Raw genomic sequence first — 25,418 nt, 5'->3', positions numbered from 1 at the left:
GATACACCATGAGTCTGTCCATTCTCTGGAATAATGAGAACTACAACTGAACCACAAACAATGAGCAGGAATGGCTGGCTGAAGAATTTCCTGATCAAACTTGGATGTGCTGAAATCTCTATTCCTACAAACTAACATTGCTTTCTATGTAAGGGACACATTTAAACAAATCAATATTTTCCTTGGACTAGAGCACCTCTGTAGGATCGCGTCCTCCACCAGATATTCAGAAAAGACTTAAGTTAGTTCTTATTTCTTCCCCGTGATGGCTAAATATTCGGATTTTTGTACCCACTCAATTCGTTTTATATGATGCCTAGTGAAATGGCTTACCTCCTTTGTAATAGGTAATGAATAGCATATGTATTTAACAGGTCCAATAGATTTTATTGTCAACAGAATTTATTATCCCTAATGGATTAAACACCTTGATTTTGAAGAGCAAAGTATAATCAGGTTTAAAGCTACTAGGAAAAATAATTAGTTTTCTATAAAAGTTAGTTAAAATCAGGTGTATTTAGACTCTACTTATACATAGTTGCGTCAATTTTCAATCAGCATTAAAATGGGAAGAACTTAACACTGTACCATTTCCTTCTCCAGCCTCAGGTGGACCTTTCCCACCCAGAAATACACACACACAAGCATGCACATACACCACCCCCCCACACACACCCAACACATATACACACACTGTTTCTGATGCTTTGAACAGCTCTCCATAGGTTCAAACCTACTAAATATTCGTGTTAGCAAGGTTCTGCATAGTCAGGAGACCTTGAGAGTAATCAGATAATGAATTAACCTCGAGAACCTAATCATAGATATATTTCAGTGAAACGCAGCTAAGCTGTAGGACCACAAAGAATCTCTCTAATTCGTCACTATGGCACATATTCTAAAAATTAGATTTGAATATTGCATGTTTGCAGTTCGGGGGGGTTATTGCAGTGGCTTAACAAATGAAGCCTTCATGGTCATTCTCTTCATCCTCAGATTTATTCACTGCACTGCCATTGGAGTGGTCTTTATAAAGGCAGGATTTGGTTAATGAGATTCCTTGCTTACGAATTCCTTCGAGTTCTTAACTGCATTCAAAATTAAATACCAAATCCTAAAACATGGAATCCAAGGCATTTTTGCAGACAGATTCTGCTCTCTCTCTTTAGGCTCTCGCCTAGCCACAAACCCTGCTCATCCACCAATCTTGTGTCTCTTGTGGACAGAAATACCAGATAATTTGCAGCAATTCAAATATGCCATTTATCAACTCTTGCCATATATGTTGAGTACTCCCTGTACGTCTTGCTCTGTGGCGGACCTGAGCTAAATAAACAAGAAAATATGAGAAGGGACCCTTGACTGTTATGAGGTCCCCATGCTTCTATGGGAACATTCTGACATGGCCCAAGACATACATTTTTGGATTCTTAATTTTTCAAAATTCTACATGGGTGCATGTAGAAGAGTTTCCCTCAATACGTTCTAGGGGTTCATATCTTTGCTCTCGCCACCACCCAAGGTAGAGGGAAAGATTGACACAAGGGATGGGAGAGGCTAAGAGATGGAGTGCAAACGCACCATTTGAATTCACCTGACACATGTTTACCATTGTTCCTAAAGGACATCAGTTAATTCGAAAGGTTATCTGTTCATCCTCCAAGAATCACTTGTATATCTTGATAGACTCATCTGCCCTCCAAGTTCTTTAGGTTTTTCCTTAAAGTAATAGATTCCAAAGTGAAGGATATTTGTTCTACAATATGATTTATTATCTTTTGATCCAAACAGTAATATTACTGAGTCCTCTCAGATTTCAATACTACACATGCACAATATTTAATATCATTAAAGTCTTATGCAATAAACTTTGTGAAAAGAATGGAAACCTTCTTAGAAACTAACTCAGTTTGAATAGGATTTTTGAAAAATATTTTTATTACTTATAATTTGCAAAAGTAATGTATTCTAATAAAAATTCAAACAATCCAGAAAAAAAGTAATGGAAAATTATCTAAAACTGGAATGGGGTTAAGGACAGTGAAAATTAAATATATTTTATATACCTCACTTTGTCATACAAGAATTTTTGCACCTTGATGGGGACATTATAATGACTCTTGCTTTAACTGGGTACAGGGAGTTATGTATAATTGTAATTGGGTTTTCACATCTGAGTATTATATGGGGACATTGCCAAAGTGCTCTAAGAAGCACTGAATTGCTCTTTCTGGGGGAAAAGGGGGGAGATAGAGTGGGCTACAGAAAAGAGTAACTGTTAATCTGCAATTTGAGGACTATTTAGAGATTTAACAACAATCTGGGAAACAGGAAGAACATTCTATGCAAACGTAACATTCCTGTACAAAGACCCTAATATACGAAGGAGTCACATTTTAATGGAAAAAGAATGGTTTAGGATAAATTGAACGTTGAGCCTCATCAAGGTCCAGATGATATATTTCTGGCAGATCAACTTTATAAGTGGTCTGGGTTTCAAAGGAATCAAGTGAAAAGTAGAATAGTGAATGTTATAAAAGTCAACTCTACTATCCAGAACAGTTTACAGTATAAAATCTCACTGTAGTAGACTGAAAAGTAGCCCCTCAAAGGTATCCACATTCTAATCCCAGGAATATGTGAATATGTTACCTGACATAGTAAAAGACATTGCAGATGTGATTAAATTAAGGATACGGGGCTCTTGAAATGATCCTGGGATGTCTGGGTAGGTCCAATGCAATCACAGGAGGATCTTATCCTCATTTTATAAGAATAAGAGGGAGGCAGGAATGTCAAAAGCAGAGAGGAGATGTGAAGATGGTAGCAGAGGTTGTACCAAAGTACTTTGAAGGGGAAGGAAGGGGGTATAAGGAAGGAACCACCAGAAGCTGGATAAGGCAAGGAACCAGATTCTCCCCTAAGATCTCCAGAAGAAATGCAGCTCCACCATGTTTGCTTTTAACCCAAAAGATCCATTTTAGACTTCTGAACTCCAGAACCGTCAGTCCATTCTGTTGTTTTAAGCCATTACATTTATGGCAGTTTGTGATAGCAATAGGAAGTTAACATATGCATTGTCCTGGATATAACTGTGGTTCCCCATTTTGTTGATTTTCCTGTTGCTTTTGCCATTGCTTTTTTCTTAGAATAATTAAGAGACTAGAAAGTACACAAACGTAATACTGATGATGTCTTTTCCCTTGGGTTTTCACTTTAGTGAAGTGAGATACATCTATTAAAAAATTCCCCCAAGAAATGATAGTGATCAATAATAAAGATCTTTGAACAGAATAAAGAACCATTTAGGCTATAGAGCCCTAAGTAACTTTCACTAGTAAAATTATGATGGTTAGCACAACTGTGAAGAAATTAACACAGTGTAGGTAGAAGTTGTCAAAACAAAGCAACTGAACCATACACAGACTAGCAACTACTTCCTAATTTTTCATGCAGAAATCCCTTTGGGGAATTGCCCATTCATAGTCTCTCTTGAGATTAATGGCTCCTACATTTTAATTGTTTGCTAGCTGTTGGTGTATTTTTCAAGATGACAGGGAGTCAGTACTCTTAGAGACAATAACTTGTTCAAATGTGCAAAACATATTGGACTTAAATGCAGGAGAAAAGCGGAAATATCTAGTTATCATAGCGAGATTATGTTGAAAATGACTAAGTACATCATAACCAAAGTACCAGAAGATGGTAGGGTCAAAGCTTAACCAATCATTGAAACTCTTTCCTCAAGCAGTCCAGACTGTGTCACTTTAGTGATCTTTTCCAACTACCCTGGCCAGTGGTGTGGTTTGCTCAGCTGAAATAAATTGGTCTGAGCAAGTAATCAAAAAACTCTAGAATGACTGGGTGCTTCTTTTGGAAGCATCCAGCTTGAATCTAGACTTCTTCAGGCTGGTCCATGTGTTTGGATTCTGCCTTACAGATCAAGGGCTCAGCCACAAGTATTCCCTAAAAGGCTGAGATCCCCTGTGCTTTGTAGCTTCCTAGAACTTTTTTGTTCTGCCTTCAAAATTAACTATTTTAAACCCACCCATTCACCCACGGGTTGCAATTCAATTTTTGTATTAGCCAACATAAGTTTTAGGTGCCATTCTGGGATTACATTAACTCCTCTGCCTATCTGGATGATTTAGACTTACCCTGCCTTTCAGTTCACCCATACTCTTGGGCCATAAGTTAACTTGCCCTTTGCTCCCTATTTCTTAGCCATGGTCAGCCATTCCCACTCTAGCTCTTGGAACACGAGATGGGGCCAAGCTCTAAACCCACTGTTGCTCTAGGCAAGAGATCAGACCCCAGTTACACAACTATCTTTAGTTTAAAAAAGAAAAAATTGATGGTATTTACTGGTGACGTAGGTGAAAGACGGGTATTTTCTCTCAAAATTCAGTATAACTAGATGAGAATGATTCTAAGACTTTAGGTCTAAAGCGTGACCCCTACAGAGACAGCCATACTCTCTAAGGTATGGTGTGTCTAAAGGAGAAACATGGAGGCCTGGTACAGGTTGGTCTGTGACGTCACATCTGATTAGTGGGACATTAAAAGTGAGATTCTAGTCTGGAGGTTAGAGCCCAAGTCAGAAGTACAGCATCTCACATCCCCGTCACCAGGTATCATTAGTAAGGTCTGGAATAATTCCAGGGGATATCTGGCTGGAGTATGAAAGCAGAAATCTAGTCTAATCACCAAGTCAGGATGTCAGGCTAGGACCTGGTTGTGATTCAGTGGGCAGGGAGATGCCCACAGCCCATATCGTGGTGTCCTATTATCAGGGATATAGTCATGACTCTAAATCCCTCCAGCTGGTTAAGATGAAGCTGAGGACTCCTCCTCTGACAGACACAGCTTGGCAGTTCCAGGAGACGTAAAGTGCACACGGGGCATCAGTGATTTCAGCTCATCAGCTGCACAGTCAACATGCTTAATTAGGACCTGGCAGAACACACAGATAAAGGACAATGGTCTGAAGCTGAATGACTAATGAATAGTCGTGTAGGAGACCTGGAAGGACACTTTGGCCCCTTTTGAAAAAATTAACATCTTACACTTTCTCGTACATGGCAGGTCTCTGGTTTGGGACACTTTGTAACCAGGGTTGGGGGGGTTCCAAGAATCCAGGCTGATAATTTCATGCATCTCTGAGTAGGGTGCAATGCCCATGAAAGGTTGCATAGTCCCTGGACCTCCCAAAAGAACCTAAAAGGAAGCCCTAGGATGTCATTACCCTCGAGGGGACTGGTGAAGGCCCAGGGGAAGAGGGGACCAGCTCCTGGGGGAAGATCCTCTGAAGCCAATAATAAATCAACTATAATTAAGAAGCTACGACACTGACCTGATAGAGTTTTGCTAGTAATAGGTGGGGTTTCTTTCTCGGGAAGTGTTTCATTTTCTGTTAGAATAGCAAAAAAGAGGGCAGGAGGTGGGACAAAGAGGAAGAGGAGGACCTAGGAGTACACGTTTGTGTTGTTGCAGGTCAGAAGCCCGGAGAGCAAGAGGGTGGAAGTACTGAAACAGCGGGCTCAGGAATCTAGATGGAGGCGAAGGTCTAGGATAGTAGTTATTAGCATTGGCGTTCAGTGCCAGCTTTCTCAGGATGTGATACTAGACTGTCTGGATCAGAGAGTCCTAGACGTCTGCATTTTATTAAGCCCTGCAAGGCCCCTTCCCATACAGTGAGGTTTCAGGTGTCTTGGCCTGCTGAAAAGGGGCTGGAGAAGTAAATGGCGGGATGGGGTGGGCAGATAGCAAGGAGCATGGGTAGTTGGGAGAAGGAGAGGTGGTTTAGGGTCTTTTTTAAGCTTACAGTTCCATGAGTGATATAATCTATGGCTTAGGGAGAATGAGGTATGATGAAGCATAGTGAATTTCAAGTCACAAGTCCTGGGTTCAAGGCCTGGTTTGCCATTTATTGGCTGTGTGGCTTTGGCAAGACACCTGTCAGGTATCAAAGATGATTTTAAGGATCAAGTGAACTCATGATACAAGGGTTGTGTGGGTCAAAAATATGTAAAGTGATAACGATTATTTTCTCTGTAATGTCATATTTCTGAACACATTTCTTTAGTACAACAGATATAGTCCTATAGAAATATATTTGACCAAAGAGTCACATGTGAATTAGGAGAAATTTCATATGGTAGGGAACTACACAATTTACAGTGCTTTCTATGGATCTCTGCATAATTAAGGCAAAGGCTAGACCAGAATATGATTGGAGAGACTTCAGGGTATTATATGCTACACATTTTAAAGCCTAACGTAGAATATTCCCCTTCTTAGCAGCTCAGGTAGGCGACCCCCATGACTTCTGAAGCACCATCCAAGAGCTGATGGGCTACATACCCAAGAGTCTCTCTAAATAATTGTCTGTGGTCCAGCTCCAGAAAGCACGATGGGGATGTCATCGGGATGTTCTCCAGAAGGGCATTGGTTCTCCAAGTCTTATCACACTTCCAAGAATAATAAGACCCACTTAACAAGATCCCCTTTATGGAAAGGCAAAGCACATTCGATTCATTATTAGTAGATATTTGTTCAAATACCATCAGTAACAGGTGTTGCAACTTGGTATTGTATGCACTGCCTCAGATTTAAGTCACTGAGCTCCACATCTAATATTCCTAAGGGTGCACATTTCTGGTAAGACCTTCAACCCTCTGCTATACATCCTGCCCCTCCACTGCCTTCTGATAGATTGGGGTTGACCCACTTGGAACGTTGCCAAATTCTTTTTAGCTTACTTGAGGAAAATATAAGGAAAAGGGAGAAACTCATGAGTCTGCAGGAGAGAGAACAGAATTCAGTAGCTGCTATCAGAGATGACATATCTTTGGAGAAACCATAATGATAATATCATTTAGGCTTTACATGCTTCAATTACAGAAACTCTGCTGAGTGATTTATATACATTTCGCATATACACTTCAGTAATTGTACAAGATAAAAAAATGAAATAGAAGCCAGTACAGAAAGGTACAGTGTGACATGCTCAAAATCCCACAGCAGTGGACAGCTGGGATTTCAGCTCAGAGAGTCTAAGTCCAAAATAAGTCTTTAGTCATTGCTATACTGCTTACTGCTAACTACTTGTAATGACTTAGAATTTCTTCAAAAGCTGAACGTCACTTCTCTCTGTTGGTACAATTTGGCAATTGGACAGCTGGTTCAAGGAGATGAAAAGTGTGGTTAATCCAATAATTAAATTGTGGGCTTTCCAGGCTAAGCAGTCATCGGTGGTATGAAACAGAATTTTTTTGGAAAGTGTGTGTGCACCGTAGCTCCAGTTTGCATGGCCTGGACTGGTGAGAGACAGAGAGAGCAAAGGAAGAATTTTAGTTCTAGGAGTAAACCGCTGTTAACCACCAACAGTTGGTTGAAATTATGTTTGCCCAAGGAATACATGCCAAATATAAAATGAACTGTTGGACTTGTGTAATTGTATTTGATTGCAGGAGGTGTCATTCACCCATCTCATTTAGAGTGGGAGAGGAAAAAGCACCTTTGGTCTTAGTTAAGACATAAACATAATCTTAACCGTGAAGTTGAAAAGAGCTCCACCTTTAAGCCACTGGCGTTTGGGGATGTCATTCTTCTAATCTTTGGAGAAGTCAATTTTATCCAGTCATAGTGTTGCAGTAACAGCTGCTTTCATTACTGAGGGCTTTCTTCATGGCAGGTGTTGTGCTCAATACTTTACCTGCATTACCTTGTTTTAACCTCATGACAGACCTGTTGGGCTCATTTCACAGATTGGGAAATGGAAGATATATTAAATGACATGTTCAACTTTACATTTCTAATAAGTGGCAGGGCCAGGTTTGAATTCCAGACCTCCTGATGTGTCTATACTTAATGAGCATACCATGATGTCTCCCCTTACATTATAGGGTAAAGACGTTAACTGGGAGTCAAAGGATGTAGGCTTTGGTCTCAAAGCCACCCACCATTGGTCATCTGCCACCCACCATTCAGGAAATGCATACACGTTACTCACCTCCCATATCAAAATGCAGACAACCACTGCCCTGCTTCTCTCACATTTTCCTTCCATTGAATGAAAAACTTCCCTACGTGAAGGGTCTGATTAATAATGACAGACTCTCAAAAATATTTTTCAACTTAAATCAAATTGAATGATTTTTTTGGTCTTCCAACATGATCAGACTAGAATTGCATTTTATGGAAAATAGTATGGCTTTGGTAAATAAAGATGCGTTGGGAAGAACATTCCAGAAAAGATGAATGATGTGAGCAATGGTACAGAATAATGTTGAAGCCCCTCCCCAAGAATACTGAATAAGGATAGAGTTCAGTGTGTATACTTGATAAATGTCAGGCAAAGCTGTTTAGATTTCTCCTGCAAGCAAAGTGAAAACACCGAAGATTTTCTTTTTAACTTGGCGGTGGTGTTCCACGTGAGCGTCTGTTTTTCGGTGGTTAATGCCTAGGATCAAGTAAGAGGGGGAAGAGGTCAAGTCAGGCAGACCAGTAATCACAATGCTTACTAGTTGAGGTCTGAAGTGATAAGCTAGAGACATGTCAATGAAAGAGGCTGGACAGATGGAAGGGAGAGTATGGGGTCTCTATGCAGGTTCTAGAGGCTGAGCAGCTATTGTAAGTAAGAAAGAAAGGGATAAAGAAGACTTCTGGATTTTGATCCTGAGTGCCTAGGAGAAAGAGGATAAGTGGGGAAACCCAGAGGAGAGATCTCCATGAAGAGGAAAGATGATGGTGGGAAACTCTGGTGGAGATGGCAACAGGCAGCTGCATATGGGGAACAAAAGCGGCGGAGAGCACTTGGGTCCCAGAGAAAATAACATGAAGCCATCTAGGTTTTGGTACACTTGACAAGGAAGCCATGAGAACATGTGAGATTCTAAGCCAATCCAAGGGTGAATGAGGCATGGAGCTCAGTTCCGTGTGTCTCTGTATTTGGGGGATTGGAGAAAGAATATTTGCCAGGAAGCTAAAACAGGTCCTCATTAAAACAATTAATCTAAAACTACAGAATGGTACATACATGCCCTATGTATGGATAACCAAAGTGAGGGATTTGAAGAAACACATGGTCAAGTATGAACTAGACTTTTGTACTTTTATGGCCGTTGCTAATACCATTTTGTTTTTCTTAAAATCTGAACGGGCTACTTCCTATAGGTATACAGATTGTTAGAAATATCTGCCATGCCCAAGTGCATTTGTTTTTCCCAGTGAATAGTTTTCCTTTATACCTATTTTGGCACTGTTCATCACATAATTTCTCTCATCATCATCTCATTTTTGCTTCCAGAAACATATTCTCAAGTGCCTGGCAACATAATAAATACTCTCTGTGGATGCTACCCAACTCTTGGTTATATGCAGAATTGCTGAGCTGTAGTGTGCTACTGACTACTATTTCTAATACCTCTTGGAATCACACCCGCATTAACCATTTATAATGTACCAACTGCTACTCAACATGTAGGAATGCAATTGCGTTTCACTGCTTGTCAAAACAACAGGCCTTTCTGAGATCTTTGTTTTTTGGGTTTTTTTTTGGTTTCTGGGAGAAAACATTATTGAGATCCGTGGTCACTTGCCAAGTGCAAGCTAGCAGTAGTTGTTTTTTCCTAAATGATTTTATTATATTGAGGATTTGCCTCGGAACAAAATGTGCTACAGAAACTAATAATATATATTTTTATTTGGTGACCTTTTACCCCATTCCACCTTCAGTGTTTATGTAAAGTTTACTAACTCCAAATGAGGGAATTTAAAATGTCGTCAGAAAGTCAAACAGTGGATCTATTTTGCATTGGGAAAATGTAAAACGTTATCTGAGTGAGAGGTCAAAGCCACTTTTTACAAAATTTAAACTAGGATAGAGGTAGATAATGTCACGGTTAAACATGGTCTACCACTGGTCACAGAGTGATAAATACTAGTCTGTAATGACTCAGGCCATTTCTACTTTATGTAGAAGGTGGGATTCAGCATGTTACAGACACTTAGAGTAATAGATAAGGTCAGCTGAACATTAGAGCTCTTTATTAGCTTTGAGATAAATACTTCCGTTCTACTGTTTCCTTGAATAGATCTAATATACATTTGTGCCAGAAGAAAGTGTTTCACAACAATGTTTTTACTAGGTCTTCAACAGAAGAAAGATTTCGCTAAATTCAAAGTTGTCAATTAGATCTCATCATCTCAAGAATCATTATAAACATTGAGGAAACAAGGAAAATCAAATAACATTAATCATACTGGGGAAAAGCCAACAATTGATTAGGATAATATTCTATAGCAAAAGTCCAAAGATGTAACCTTGACAATGTATTTGTTCAATGGTAGGTATTCGTCAATTGATGCACACACATAGTTTGGACTTACGGTGTCAAATATGGCACTGGTTTCTAGGAATACAAAATAACTCTGACATGCTTTGTATTTTATGTAGGTGAGAAGGGATAAAGGAAGGCTTCCCTACAGAAGAATTTCAGTGAGGTTTCAGCAGATAATTAGAAGCTTTTCCGGTGAGAAATAGGAAGAAATAAAATTCTAGAGAAACGAAACTTGTGTAAAGGCTTGAAAAATTGTTTTTAACTGTTTTCATATTTAGAGTCCCAGGATAGTAGGGAGAATTATGAGGGAGTGGCAGAAGGAAAAGCTAAGAAGGGCAGCTCTAATATTTTAATAAATTACTCAGGGTGAGATAAAGTAATTGCCCCACTCATAAATATCATAAATTATGCAGACATGAGGGACGTTTAAACACAGTTTCCTGGACAAGGAATGTCTGTCATGCAATGAGTACTTTACTCCTTTGCCACTGCTGCAATGCATGATTTTAATACATGCTGCTACAGCAAACATTTCTTCTAAGCCAATAAACTCAACCTTGAAGTTCAGCTTCAAGATCATGACACCTGTTACTTAAGTCAGTGCAAGCATGGTCAAGTTCATGGCACTTGCCTAAGGAAAAGTCTGTAGCAGAAGGCACCTCAGATTCTTCTCCCAATTACAAAATAATCCTTTATAAACTTGACTATTTAAGATCTCAAACTAAGAGCCTGAAGACTCCCCTATGATCACCGCAGCTCTGTTTACAATAGCCAAGACATGGAAACAACCTAAATGTCCATTGACAGATGAATGGATAAAGAAAATGTTTTATATTGTGTGTATATACACAAACACACACACATATACACACACATATACACACAGTGGAATATTACTTAGCCATAAAAAAGAATGAAGTAATGCCATTTGTAGCAACATGGATGGACCTAGAGATTATCATACTAAGCGAAGTGAGTCAGAAAGAAATACCATATGATATCACTTATACATGGAATCTCAAATACGACACAAATGAACATATCTATGAAACAGAAACAGATTCATAGACATAGAGAACAGACTTGTGGTTTCCAATGGGGAGGGGAGGTAGGGGTGGGGGATTGAAGGATTGGGAGTTTGGGATTAGCAGAGGCAAACTATTATTTATAGAATGGATAAACAGCAAGATCCTACTATATAGCACAGGGAACTGTATTCAGTATCCTGTGACAAACGCTAATGGGAAAGAATATGAAAAGTTGTACATATATATGTATAACTGAGTCACTCTGCTATACAGAAGAAATTAACACAACATTGTGAATCGACTATACTTCAATAAAATTTAAAAAAAGAGCTTGAAGACTCTCTTGGACCTATGGCTCAGTGACCTGCTCAAGTGTCTTCTCCATCACTGAGAGCCCTAAGATAGCTCAGGTTAATGCTACAGAATAACTGTGAAACACCCCTCATCCCTCCCTATAATCCAGGATCTTGACAGGGAGGCAAGACACTTACACAACTGAAAAAGCACATGTAATTCAGACTTGACTATGTGTAATTAAAATCCTAAATGGACTTTGACAAACCACCTGGGTGGACAGAATAACAGCCCCTCAAACAACGTCTGTGCCCTAACAGGGCAAAAAGACTTCTCAAATCTGACTTAGATGACAGGTCTTGAGTTGGGAAGATTATCCTGTGTTACCCTGGTAGGCGCAATCTAATCATGAGTTCTAAAATTTGGAAAAGGCAGAACCGTGAACCTAAAGATGGCAGCATGAGAAGATGAGTACTCCTATTTGTGATCTGAGATGAAAAGGCCACAGGTCCAGGGACCTGAGCGAATTCTCTGGGAACTAAGGGCAGACTCCAGCCAACAACCAGGAAGGAAGCAGGGACCTCAGCCCTACAACCACAGGGAAGTTAAGCCTGCCAACACTTGAATGAGCAAGAAAAGGGATTCCTAATAAGAAGGAACAAAGCCCTGCTGACACCTCGGTCTTGGCCACATGAGACCCACGTCAGACTCCTGACCAACAAGATTATAAGATGATAAGGTTATATTGTTCTAAGCCACAGAAAGTGTGGGCATGTGTCACGGCAGCCTAGATGGCCAATACACCACCAAAATGAGTGGCAAAAGTAATTTAATTATTCAACTGGCATTTGGGAAAGGAGAGGGAAGGATACAGTTTTGGGGAAGAGCTTCACCGACAAGAAATTTGAGCCGGCTTTTTTAGGATGAAGGAATTTGAATGACCCAGGTTTAAGAGGGGATAGCATTTCTCCCCAAGGCAAGTTCAGAGATGAGTCAGATCAGAGGCCTCTGCTTAAAGCAGAAGGCTTGGGTGGGGAAGGACTTGGAATTAAGTCTAGGTTAGAAGTGTATTCTTGGGCTTCCCTGGTGGCGCAGTGGTTGAGAATCCGCCTGCCAATGCAGGGGACACGGGTTCGAAACCTGGTCTGGGAAGATCCCACATGCCGCGGAGCGACTGGGCCCGTGAGCCACAACTACTGAGCCTGCGCGTCTGGAGCCTGTGCTCCGCAACAAGAGAGGTCGCGATAGTGAGAGGCCCGCGCACCGCGATGAAAAGTGGCCCCCGCTTGCCACAACTAGAGAAAGCTCTCGCACAGAAACGAAGACCCAACACAGCCATAAATAAATAATAAAAAAAATAAAAATAAATAAATTAAAAAAGAAGTGTATTCTTGAGGACTCTGCATGCAGGATGAGAAATGAGAGGCATCAGAGGAAATTCTTGTTTCAACCCACCCTTACAGAGTAGCTGCTTGAGTTTCTCTGTTATCCTCGCAGAGGCTGACCTTGTGGCATCCCACTGCCCTCCTGCCTCTTCCACGCCATCAAGGGTATCAACCACACAAGAGCCAAGACATGGAAATAACCCAAGTGTCCACTGATGGATGAATGGATAAAGAAGTTGTGATATATCATGGAATAAGACTGACCCATAAAAAGTGAGGAAACCCTACCATTTGTGACAACAAGGATGGACCTTGAAGGCATTATGCTAAGTGAAATAAGTCAGACAGAGAAAGGTAGATACCGATCTCATTCGTATACAGAATTGAAGCAAACAAAACTCATAGGAAAAGAGATCAGACGTGGGGTGTCAGAGACAGAGGGGGGAGAGGGACTTGGAGGGAAGTGGTTGGGGAGATACAGATTTCATTGTAAGATAAGTGATTCTGGGGATGTTAGTACAACAGGATGACTATGATAGACACTGCTGTATTACACATCGGAAAGCTGTTAAGAGAATAAATCCTAAGAGCGCTCATCGGAAGGAGAATTTTTTTGTTTGTTTTATGTCTATATGAGATGATGGATGTTAGCTGAGCCTCTTGGGATCATCATTTCACAATATATGGAAATCAAACCATCCTACTATATGCCTTAACCTTATATCGATACAATGATGTATGGTCAATTATTGCTCACTACAACTGGAGGAAATAAAATAAGAGCACCAACCACAAAAATAAGAGTGAACATTTATTCAGTGATTACCAGATGCCATGCTCTGTACTAAGAGCTTTATTCACTTTGTACGCTTTAATCCTCACGACAAACCCTCTTTATAAATGAGTCAATTGAGGATTAGAGAAATTTAATGATCTTGTACCAGGACACAGCGCTAACTAGGGGCAAATCCAGTATTCAAATCCAGGCAGTGAAATCCTAGAGCCCAGAGTCTTAGCCGTTTTGTACAGTGTGACCCATGATGATCAGACATGCAATTTGTTTTTCCTGCCTGGAGAATATTTTATGAATGTGTATTTTATTAGGCCCCTATAGGCACAACAGAGGTTATGCATGCTAAGGGCTATGTAATCGATTCTTTTAAAAGTGAAACTGAAAAACAGATCGAGTTATTCAGTCAGGTGAGATGTCTAGAATGGCCGAAGCATGATTCATCCAAAAATTGTTTATATATTATAGCCAAAAACACCAGCTGGCTACAAAAAGGATGATTCAGCGATCAAATAGAAACCTAAACTAAGTTGCATCTGAGTCTAAAAGAATGCCTGGTATTTTATGCCACGATACAGCCTGCCATGCCCACCATTTGATCCAGAGTGAGGAGCAGCTGGGGCTCCTGGAATTTAATAGGTTAACAGAATTGCTTTTGTGTCCGTCTGCTGAAATGCCTTCCTTTGCTCCCATAACTCTTCATACACTGTCGTGACTTGAAGGTAACTGGACATCTGAAAAGAACCTAATAACCCTGCACAAAGCTGAAAGAATGAGAGAACTAGTGAGTGAATACACATTCAGAGAACTGAAGGGCAGCATCGTGACGTTAGCTAAAGCTCTCCAAGAAACTCAGTCATGCCTTTCTGTCCTACGACAGGCAGCCTGCCAGGTAGTGCTTTATCAAGTTGAGCTTTATAAGTTAGAAGCTTGCACTTTTGAGTGAGAATTAGTAAAGCGTGCATTAGTTTGTAGAATGGTAAATGCCAAGGCACCTAAACAAAACTCATCTATTTTTGTTTAAGGGTAAGAAAGATGACACATGTTAGAAGAATTAAAACGTGATAAACTGATCACTGGAATTGAATTCACTGTTAATGGCAATTAAGTTGCAAAAAATAGAAAAGATGTTCCTAATAATGTTTTATTGATGGTCCATAAAAATTATCCCAAGTCATTTCTTACCTACTTGAGAGCCAACATTGTTCCAGGAGAATAAATTTCTGTTTTGTTCTTATTGTTTGATTAGATTTAAAATTGCTTTTGATTAGGGAATATAAGTATACATATGAAATTTCAACAGATCAACCCTCTCACCCTCATCCATGTTACTTAATTTTTATTCCTTTGCAGGCAAATCAGCTACTTTTAGATCGCTATATAGAGCTATAGATCTATAAATCTACATACCTATATATATAGACCTATCTACATACCTAACCATTCACACAGGGAGTTTATTACTATAAAAGTCATCACTGGGTGATGATGGCTAGAAATCCACTTTTCCACAGGTAAATAGATGGAAAGCATTTTAAAACAATTTCTTAAAACATTAATTTTTTAAAATGTGGCTATGAATGAAAATAAATGCAACAAAGGGAGTGTAGATTGTTAGTCTTATTAGTTGGGAAGGACAGCTGGATGGTAGTGAAAGCATAGGCTCAAGAAACAGACTTCAGCTACTACCTGGGTCACCACTCTGTGCCTTGGGTGTCCCATCTGTAAAATGGGGATACAGACAGTGTATACCTTGGAGGATTACCAGGACAATCCAGGTAACCCGTTTTGCACAGTGCTTGGCACATATTAAGAACTCAAACTGTAGAAGTAGGAACGAAAAATTGATGGGGAAGAAGGAAGAAAGCAGTTATGGGTGTGAAAGTGTGTGCACACCTGCAGGTACTCAAGCCCAGAGTAATTCCAAATAACCTCTGTCTTTAGAAGTATCTTAGGTACTTGCTTTCAGAAAATGAGGGTATTTATTCCTTTTTAAGCTCAGGAAACATGGCCCTGGAGAGCTCATTTACAAATTTGGAACTTGAGACTGAAAACTTGATTTAAATACATTTCTCACTTTTTCCCAACGATGGATTATAGTAATTGATAAAGCCATATCAGAGTTTTCAAATCTCAAAGACTTAGAATCTAAGTGATAGGTCAATAAACTATTGGTGTCCTCTGATGCCAACTTTTGCCCTAATAGATTGCTCAGGCTATTATACTCAGGCTATTATGAGTCTTTATCCCTTATGATTCCATTGGACATCTTCAGCTTCCATACTTCTTTGGCATCTGTTACCTTTCTTTATCTGCTCTCTCACATTTGAGGAATATAACAGAGGATATTCTTTTAAAAGACCCAGCCTTCTCCTTCTCAACCACCATGCGCCAACATAAATTTTAAAAGGCCAAGGAAAAAATACTTGCAACTACAGCAAGTGGACACCAAAACGTGCATCTCTGCCATATCCCCTGTCATCACCACCACCAGTTAAGCCCCAACTCCTCTGGTATCACCAAATGCCCTGCAGTGGGGGAGAGGTTGGGAAGTGATGACAGAGGCAGGAGAAACTTAACCTGTTGGCAAACAGTAGAGAGACTTGAAAACAGAAGAAAGCAGCTATATCCAGTTCCCCACCACCTTCTCCTCAAAGGACCTCACTCTCATCAGTATCACCTTCGCTCCGCTGACAACCCCCTGACAAGGATAAATAGACGTCAAATATGCTTTTGCTCCTAAGACCTCTCGGCATTGGTAGGGAACACAAATGCAAAACTCAGGCTAAGTTAATCTCCTGCTCTAGCACTTAATGAAAAAGCCACAGAATATAGGCTTCCAGCCCAAGCTGTTGGTCTTGCTCTACAGAGTTACCAGCACCCTCTAAAAAAGTAGGCTGACAAAACGAAGAAAGCCACTTCTGTTCGCATTTTCACACCCTATGAAACACATGTTCTGTTTATAAGCAAACATGACGCCAGGGTTATAGGATCTTTGGGGGATACATGACAACGAAAAGACTTCTGATTACAGGATTATGGTCTCCACGTTAAAAATTTGGTTGAACCTGTAAGCAAGTGAATCAGGGCCTTGCTTGGAAGAGATTAGACAAGCATGTAGTGACTTTGAGCCGTGGTGTCTTTCCTAGAAAAATCAGTGCTTGCCCCTGCCAATCTGAAACTCTAAATGCCCGGGCCCAGTGTAACACAGGTTCAACAATGAAGTCCTTCTATTTGAGAGGGGTGTTGTCTGCTTTGCAGAAGAAAAAGATGGTTACTTGGGGGGTCACTTTTGCCTTTACAAAATTTAATGATACCAAAATGAAAAATTCTACCCAGGACAAAATCCCAAATTATACATGTGGGTTAGCTACACTCAGTGTACTGCAGTAGTTAACAGTTCAGCGCTAAAATCCAATGATCTCTCTCTGCTTAGGGGATGGCAATACTAGTAAATGCTCTGTTGAGCACATGTGAAGCTTAAAGAAAAATCGTGTTTATCAAGTTCACAGCATAAGGCCAGACACCTATTATATACTCCATATACATTAGTGATACTTTTTCTAGCTGTCTTGTGTCCCTATTGATTGCTTTCATTCTATGTTCATATGGAAGGTATTTACCATATATACTCTGGGTTCTATGTGGGCAGAAACTTTACGGAAGGGAGAGAGAGTGTAGCAGACTCCGGCAGAAGAACTAGGAGGGCAGTAGAGAGATTTTTAAGGGCCAATCGTCTATACTTTCTCCATGTCTTTGAACGTAAACACTTCTCCCTCAAGAAGGAAATAAGCCTGAGGGAATTAGAGCTAGGAATCTGTTTATATTCATGTTACAGAGAGCTAGGAGTGGAAAGAGCCTATAACCCCTCGCAACTCACAGTTTCTTCTTTGAGATTCCTTTCACCAACTGGGTTAAATCAAATGTTTCCGGCTCCTCTCTTGCTGTTTTAGGTACTAATCCCAAGTCTCCAAATAATATTCTGAGTCTTTCCCAGCATGTAGTCATCAAGGAAGTAGATGTAGAGTGAAAACCTTGGAGGGAGCTGGCTGTGTGCTTCACTGGCATATGTGACATTAACCCTCCTTATCCACCACTTCCCCGCTGAGTTTGGAGATGTAGCTCACGTGTGGCCATTCACATCCGGGGACGGGGCTGAGTAGAAAACACATTTGGCTTTCTTTTATTATCTTTCCTGTCCTGGAACGTTATGTTTGCAAGTATCATAGTCCCTAGCTTAAAAATGACTGAAAACCAACCCGAAAATATGTGGATTATAATCTCAAGCTGCTTTGGGCTTTCATTTTCTTCGAGAATTAGGAAGCTTCAGGCTCCGTGTTTTGTTTTTCTCTTTTTCACATAATTCATTCAGAAAAGAGGCACAATGTGATATGTCTTAGTCATGTACAAAACTCTCCTCCTTTTGTAGAAAAGAGGAAATATTAAGATGCACAGTTGTGATGGTTGGGAGATGCTTGTTTTGGGTGTGCCCTAGCAGAATGTTTTTCTTCCTCAGTGGCACTGCTTTTTCGTCTACTTTCGTGGGTTTGTAAGACACGTACCTAAGGGGAGGACCCTTGAAGGTCATTTCTCTCAAAACAACCCAGCTTTCTCCACTCAGCTTCTGTCTGGCTTCCCTCTCTTGCTCTCTCTTTAAACTGAACATGATTGAAATTAAATGAATCCACCTGTTCTGAAAGCCTATCTCCTAGTCCCCAGTGGGTGCTATTTGAATTTTATTACTTTTTAAAGATTCACCCATGCTTTCGGTAACATGAAAGTAAATGACCTCAGAGGGGCAGCTTTTAGGTTGAAAAGGCTTAGACTCTGAGGCAGCAGCTTTTGTAATCCCTCTCCTCTTGAAAGGCTGCAAAGCCTCGCTGGATGTATGTTTCACAAGTTCTCTTCTCCTGTGAAAAATGAGGATGTTTATTTCTTTGCTGAAATCGTAAAAAGACCCAGGTAGAAAAAATTTTCCATTACACGTCTCCTTTCCTGTCATGTCACTGTGGGTAGAATAAATGGTCAGGATCTGATCGCAGTCTTGTAAATGGGAAATAACTCCTGAGTGATGGCAAACGTCACAGCTACCCACCCCCATCCTCATGTCTCTGTAGGCCCCGGGAACACTTCCCACAGGACACCGTGCTTCCCTTCACGACTCTAGGGTTGCTTTGCAATGAGATGGATGTGTGGGATACAGGCATTTGGGATACTCAGCCTCCAGGGAGTTCTGGGCTGTGCTGGGGGTGGACAAGGTGCTTCAGTGCCAACGCACAGCTCAGCGGTCAGAGGTCCAGGATGGACAGCTGCTGCCTAGGGTTTGCCTCGTAAGGGCTGCTGTCTAGTTTCAAGAGAAACCTCAGGGGGGAAGAGCAGGGGACACGCCTAAACCTGCCTTCAAAAACTTGTCTTTGCTTCTGCATCCTGCAGAGCTGCTGAGTTTCTAACTGGGGATGCAGACGGTTCTAATCGTCTCCCTTCACATCTTGCCTGATGCTCTACAAACACAGAAAGTCAGTTGGTTTAAAAAATGGTGGGTTGAGTGGAAGTAATTGACTGCCCCCAGCCCCGCACCATGACAGTGAGAACAAGGCCTGACTTGGCCAGAGGGTAGTCTTATCCGAAGAAAATACCCATGCTTGTAATCAGCTACCTAAAGAACAAGTGGGGTGCTAGTCAAGACCTCAAATTGTGAGGAAACCTCTGACCACGTAACATAAAAACATCAATGCCATTTTCTGCTAATTGAAACCAAGCGCAAACGTATTTGGTTTCAAGATGTTCTAAAATGTTGTGCGATTATTTTGATGTAACTACAGACCAAAATTTGCATCGATCTGCTTTTACAAATGAATTTTATCCATCTTTTCTGAGCTTTCACTAGTACTGAGGGCTTTCACGAGTACTCCTTTTGAATTCCTCTAGCAAATTCCCCACAATTACTAACAAATATTTCCAATTGTCTTCTGTTTCCTACCATTGACTGATCATCTCTCTCTTTCAATACATTTTGGGTTCTTTACTGGAAAACATCCAGGTCACATCAGTTATTTATTGTGGCACAACCACACTCACAAAATTCAGTGGCATAACAACAACTGAAAAACATCATTTAATTTGCTCCCGATTCTGTGAGTTGGTTTGCCAAGTCTTAGCTAGGAAAGCCTCTCCTTCATCCGGTGGATGCAGTTTGGTCTGGACGAACCAGAATGGCTTCCTTCACACACCTGGTCCCTCAGCTGAGCTGTAGCTGGGATGCTGAGACCTCTCCTCCTCTTTCATCTTCTAGGTCCTTCCTCTTCCTGTGGGCTTTCACCCTTCAGGACATCATTCGCTCCATCTGGTCTCTCTAGCAGGGTAACCATACTCATTTATATGGTAAATCAAGACTCCAAGCAAAAAAAGGCCAAATCTGCCAAACCGCTTAAGCCCGAGGCCCAGAAACGGTGTATATAACTTCTACCACCTTCTAGCAACCAAAGCAATTCTCAGGCCAGGGAATACTGAAGGGAAGAGGAAATAGTCTTCATCCCTTGCAGAAAGAGCAAAATCCACATATAAGGGTGGGAGGAATCACCGGCATCTAATCTTTGCAGACAACTGACCACATATATCATACCACGAGTTCTAGAAATAAAAACACGGGGGCCAGGGTGGCAGGGGAGAGGAAGGAATACATGTAGGAATTTAGTATACCTTAAATTGTATGATGCAAATAATTGGGGAAACTGATCTAGTTAATAAATTGTGTTGAAGCCATTAGTGAACCATTAAGAGAAAGAAACCCAGCTAGCTGAAAGAATGCAATGGGATAAATAAAGATGTACAGAGCCATAAGAAATACTTACTTTTTATCAGAATGTGGAAGAGAGATTAAACAAACAAAAAAGACATAAAAGTAAATTCTGTCTGGTCTGACAAATCTTAACCACATACAAACTTTATAGGTAGTAGCAAAAGCTCTCAGGTTCTGCCTCTACTTAAAATGAGAATACAAGAGAATGTTGCTCTCACCCTAAGAATGAGGGCAGGGAAGCCAGATAATTTATAAAATCATAACTTTTTTTGAGCTCATCACAAAACAGAGGTTACACGGCAACCAAATGAACAGAATTCCAAAGGGTAACAGCAACTCTAAAGAGACATCAAACAAAACATTTTCACCTGGGGCAGAATCAGGAATGACGCGTCAGCCACTGTAACAGCAGGTAAGAAAGCAACCAAAATTTTAGCAAGTTTCCAAAATCCAATTACAGGCCAGCATGACAACCTAGAATACCTGGGAGCCCCAGACCTGAAGGAAGTACACATTCGCTCGCAAGCTCTTTTTCATGGACCTCCACGGTGTTCATCAGACACTGGGGACAGGGCTTGAGACCCAAGAGAGCCCCTTTCAGTGGCACTCAGCATGAAACCACACCCACTTTCTTGGAACCTTCTTTCCTATGGAGTAAACATCTTAAGTCACTAGGGAACGGGCAGGCAACCTTTCTGTCCCAACGGGTCAAAAATTCACTGCCTCATAGAGAAACAAAACAACAGGCACCAGCTACTGAAGGACCAAGGATGGACAGACTTCCCTCCTGCCCACAGTCACAAGCAAAGGTAAACCTCTGCGTAGAAGCAAAGAGGTTTGCCCCCAGGTACGGGCAGCCCCATCCCCGGCTGGGGGAGGGGCAGACACTCCTGCTGCCAGTCTAGACAGTGGTACCGGGCTGCTGGGGAAGAGAGAGAAGCAAAACCCTTCTGCTTCTGGGGGAGAGACAGGAGGGTTCCTCCTCACGTCCCAGTGGGGGGGTGGGAACACTGACAGTGTCCCATCCCCAAGTGGCCGGCGCGCCATGCCTGCCCGAGGCCGGAACAGGAGGACAGGGAACTCCCCTGCCCACCACAAGCCCTGCAGCAGGTCACAAGTGACAGCAGTTCATCACTGGGCGATGAATAAGAACGTAAAGAGAACTCTTACCTGTTGATGTCGTGCAGCACCCGCAGGAAGCTTAGGTCGGAGCAGGGACACTGAGAAAAAGCCTCGCGCCACGCAGCCTCTGCGCAGGGCACTAGGTCACGGCGGCCCAGCGCAGAAGGAATTTAAAGTCTCCGTTCACCTAAGGCAATTAGCAACAGCAAAGCCCAATCTGCTTGATTACCAACTAGATTGACTCAAGCACCCACACGAACAATCTGGAAGAAAGATAGGTGTGCTCATTTAAGGGCATACATGCTGGTATTTACCTCAGTCTCTACTGTTGTATGTAACTGATGTCCAGTCTTCAAACAAGAATGATAGAAAGAGGAAGGGAGAGAATGATGGGGGGAAGAAAGAAGGAAGGAAGGGAGGGAGGGAGGGAGGGAGGAAGGAGGAAGGAGGAAGGAAAGGAGGAAAGAAAGCAGAGATAAAGCAGTAAACAGAGCCAGATTCAGAGATGAGACAGATGTGAGAAATATCACATAGGGAATTTTTAGAAGTATGATTAATATGTGGAAATACTTAGAAATAATTTTGACAAAATATACACAATATCTGAAGACTAAAAACTATAAAACATTGATGTGAGAAGTCCAATTTGAAAAATGTTACATAAATGGAAAAATATACTATATTTATCCATCAGAAGGAAGACCCAATGTTATCAAAATGTTATTTCTCCCCAAATCAGTCTATACATCGAACACAACCCGAATCAAAATCCTTCTACGTTTGTGTGTGTGTGTGTGTGTGTGTGTGTAAAATTTGACAAACTGATTCAAAATTTTATACAGAAAAGCAAAAGACCTAGAGTTATCAAAACAATTTTGAAGACTAAAGAATGTGTGACGGTTTGTAAGATATAAATGATATGTTTGTTTGGAGCATATAAAGAGAGGACAGGCTGTCCATGTAAAGACAAATGTTTTCTAGACACCTGAGAGGTGAAAACAGGGACTGAATTTTGCAAAAGAAGTTGAGGCTGAACTTGGGAATTTGAGAGCTATGAACCCACGAGTGATGGCTAAAGATACTGAAACCTAACTGAAAGAAAGAACTTAGAGAAAGACGAGTAGGGGCGAAGCACCCTTGGGAAATGACCAAAGCTAGGGCTGCCAGAAGAAAGAAGACTCCCCAGATGAAACAGGAAAAGAGAAGTCAGCAATTAAGAACAGAAACCGAAAAATGCAGAATGAGAAGCGGAAGGGGAGAGTTTCAACAAGAAGAGGGGGTAAATTCTGTTTACTTCTCAGAGAGTCAGGGGAAATATGTTTAGAGAAAATGCAGTCATTGGGATTTAGCAAAAGGAAAGCTTCAGAAACTCCTGGAAAGAGTCACAGTTTCTGTAGAGGGGAAAGAGGCAACTCACAAGAAGGAAGGCGAAGGAAGGCAATTGTGTAAATCAGCTGAGTAATGGAATAAAGCAGGGAGCTGAGGGGAATGGTCGAAGCAAAAGTGAATTATTTTTTGATGAAATGGTAATAAACTTTAAAAACAACTAACAAAATATACATTGTGTTTTATTCATCTCTGTGTCCACTGCACTGTTAATACCACAGGGTCTTGCTGTTTGGATAGCTATTTCGACAAGTATGTAGGCGTCTGCACAGCAGCTAAGGTTGAAAAGCATTGATCTATTCATTTTTGGATGCAGAACTTAAAGTCATGAGGGGTGAGGTAGCTTGATCCAGGTCACCCAAGTTAAGGAAGCCTGACCCCGACTCCTGGTCAGAAAGTTGCATTCATTCCCTGCTGCCTCTGAAGAATAAACTCTGTCCTCTTTTGGAACGAGCTGATTGAACTGTCCCCATTTCTGAGATCCTTAGAGACGTGACACCTACCGGGAGGAAGATATCCGTGCCTGACATTCTTTAGGTGTTGAGGGGTCCCCTCCCTGACTTGCCGGGCTGTCTTTCCCAAAGCAAATTCTGGATGTGTGAAAAGCCCGGAGAGGAAGAACTGTTTAAGTCCATCCTCCTTTAAAAAGCCAAGAGCCAAGGTAGAAATCTATGGGGAAAACTTTCTGGATGAACAGCTATCTTAGTTGATAGACATGTAGCGCCAAAGCACAGGGAAGCTGAGAAAAGTTTGAAGTGTCTCCATCATGTCACATGGCTCTGCCCGGGCCAAGCCAAAGCTGCGAGTGTGCCCCTCACATGACGCTTGAGTGAGTGATAACTTATAGCAGGTGGGAGCAATGAGAGAAAATGGAAAGGGAACCATGGGACTGAGGTGTTTGTTTTGTTCTGTTTTTTATACTCCCCTGTTTGTCCTCATTAAGTCCTTTGAATATGAAGCTCTGTGTCACCTCCTTTATGATTATGAGAAGTGGGCCATTCAGGACTTTCTGTCAATCTCACGGTAAAGTACCCGCCTTTCTTTTTTCTTTTACCCCGTAGGATGCGTTGTCTAATATATTTCAATTCCCAAGTTTCCCCCTCCTTGTAAGACTCTTTCTTTCTTTTCTGAGAGGTCATTGCTTAATGCCTCAAAAATCTGACTTCTCACCATCATTTCCTCTTTGGTTCACCGTGGTTAAGACTGTTTCTTTTAAGTTCTCTGGTTACAAAAAAACCTGGAAATAGTAAAATGTCCTGTGGTATTGTTTTTCCTTTAACTGAAATAAATATGTTCCCAGGGAGATAGGTGTTGATCTGTTGTCTTCTTTATACGTGCTAGAATTCCACAGACACTGATTGAAAGTAAGGAATACCAATATGGTCTTGTCTAGTTGCCCTAATTGAGAGACGAAAAGGAGGGAGTGATTAAAAATGTATATGCCTAAGATTTCTAGCATTTGGGGCTTTGGAAACTGTTTTTGCACTTAAATGGGAATATATCTGTGGTCCTTGTGCTGGGGGATATGGCTTATAATAAGATATTGAAGATAATTTCTGATCACTTGGCCCATGAGTAGCCACAAAGCTGTCTTACCATCCACCCCAACCCCTCTTCAACAAGAGGTGAAGGTTATAACTTGAGAAAAACATCCCCGATGTCTTAGCCTGAAGGAATCAAGACCTACAGTGTCATTTAGGAGGAGGAGCAGTAATCAGTTAAGTATTAGAGTTTCAAATCCTTACTGGGATGGACGTTGAATCTAAATTTAGACCAAATACAGAACAGGCTTTCACAAGACCATCCGATTTAGCAAACTATCAATACTTCAAGTGTCTCCAACAATTGGAAGCATGTTGGAGAAAGACCAACCGGAAAGACATGCCTACAGAAAACCCACTATTTTCTTCTGTCTGTTGGAAAATGTCTATCTCTGAACTTTATCGCCCCATTATTTGTCCACTAGTTTTTTTTTTTTTTTTAGAGCTTAAATTTCTTTATGCAAATCAGTACTTCTCTCTTTTTTTTTTATTAATTTATTTATTTTTGGCTGTGTTGGGTCTTCGTTTCTGTGCGAGGGCTTTCTCTAGTTGCGGCAAGCAGGGGCCACTCTTCATCGCGGTGCGCGGGCCTCTCACTATCGCGGCCTCTCTTGTTGCGGAGCACAGGCTCCAGATGCGCAGGCTCAGTAGTTGTGGCTCACGGACCTAGTTGCTCCGCGGCATGTGGGATCTTCCCAGACCAGGGCTCGAACCCGTGTCCCCTGCATTG

At 41.2% G+C, this 25,418-nt stretch overlaps 2 long non-coding RNA genes across 2 annotated transcripts in view; both read left to right on the top strand.

Annotated features, from left to right (window-relative positions):
* Nucleotides 1–25,418, top strand: part of LOC309617797 — a 502,721-nt gene that overhangs the window by 250,509 nt on the left and 226,794 nt on the right. The gene's annotated exons all lie outside the window — the stretch shown is intronic.
* The window catches only part of LOC309617788, a 48,537-nt gene continuing 31,123 nt past the window's right edge, over nucleotides 8,005–25,418 (top strand). Inside the window, exon 1 of the long non-coding RNA XR_014238137.1 lies at nucleotides 8,005–24,170. This is a non-coding gene — a long non-coding RNA (uncharacterized lncRNA). The remainder of the gene's footprint in view (nucleotides 24,171–25,418) is intronic.

The sequence above is a fragment of the Balaenoptera borealis genome (genome assembly GCF_965194805.1).
Source record: "Balaenoptera borealis genome assembly, chromosome: 20".
In the NCBI taxonomy this organism is placed as follows: Eukaryota; Metazoa; Chordata; class Mammalia; order Artiodactyla; family Balaenopteridae; genus Balaenoptera; species Balaenoptera borealis.
This window is presented reverse-complemented; position numbering and strand designations above follow the sequence as displayed.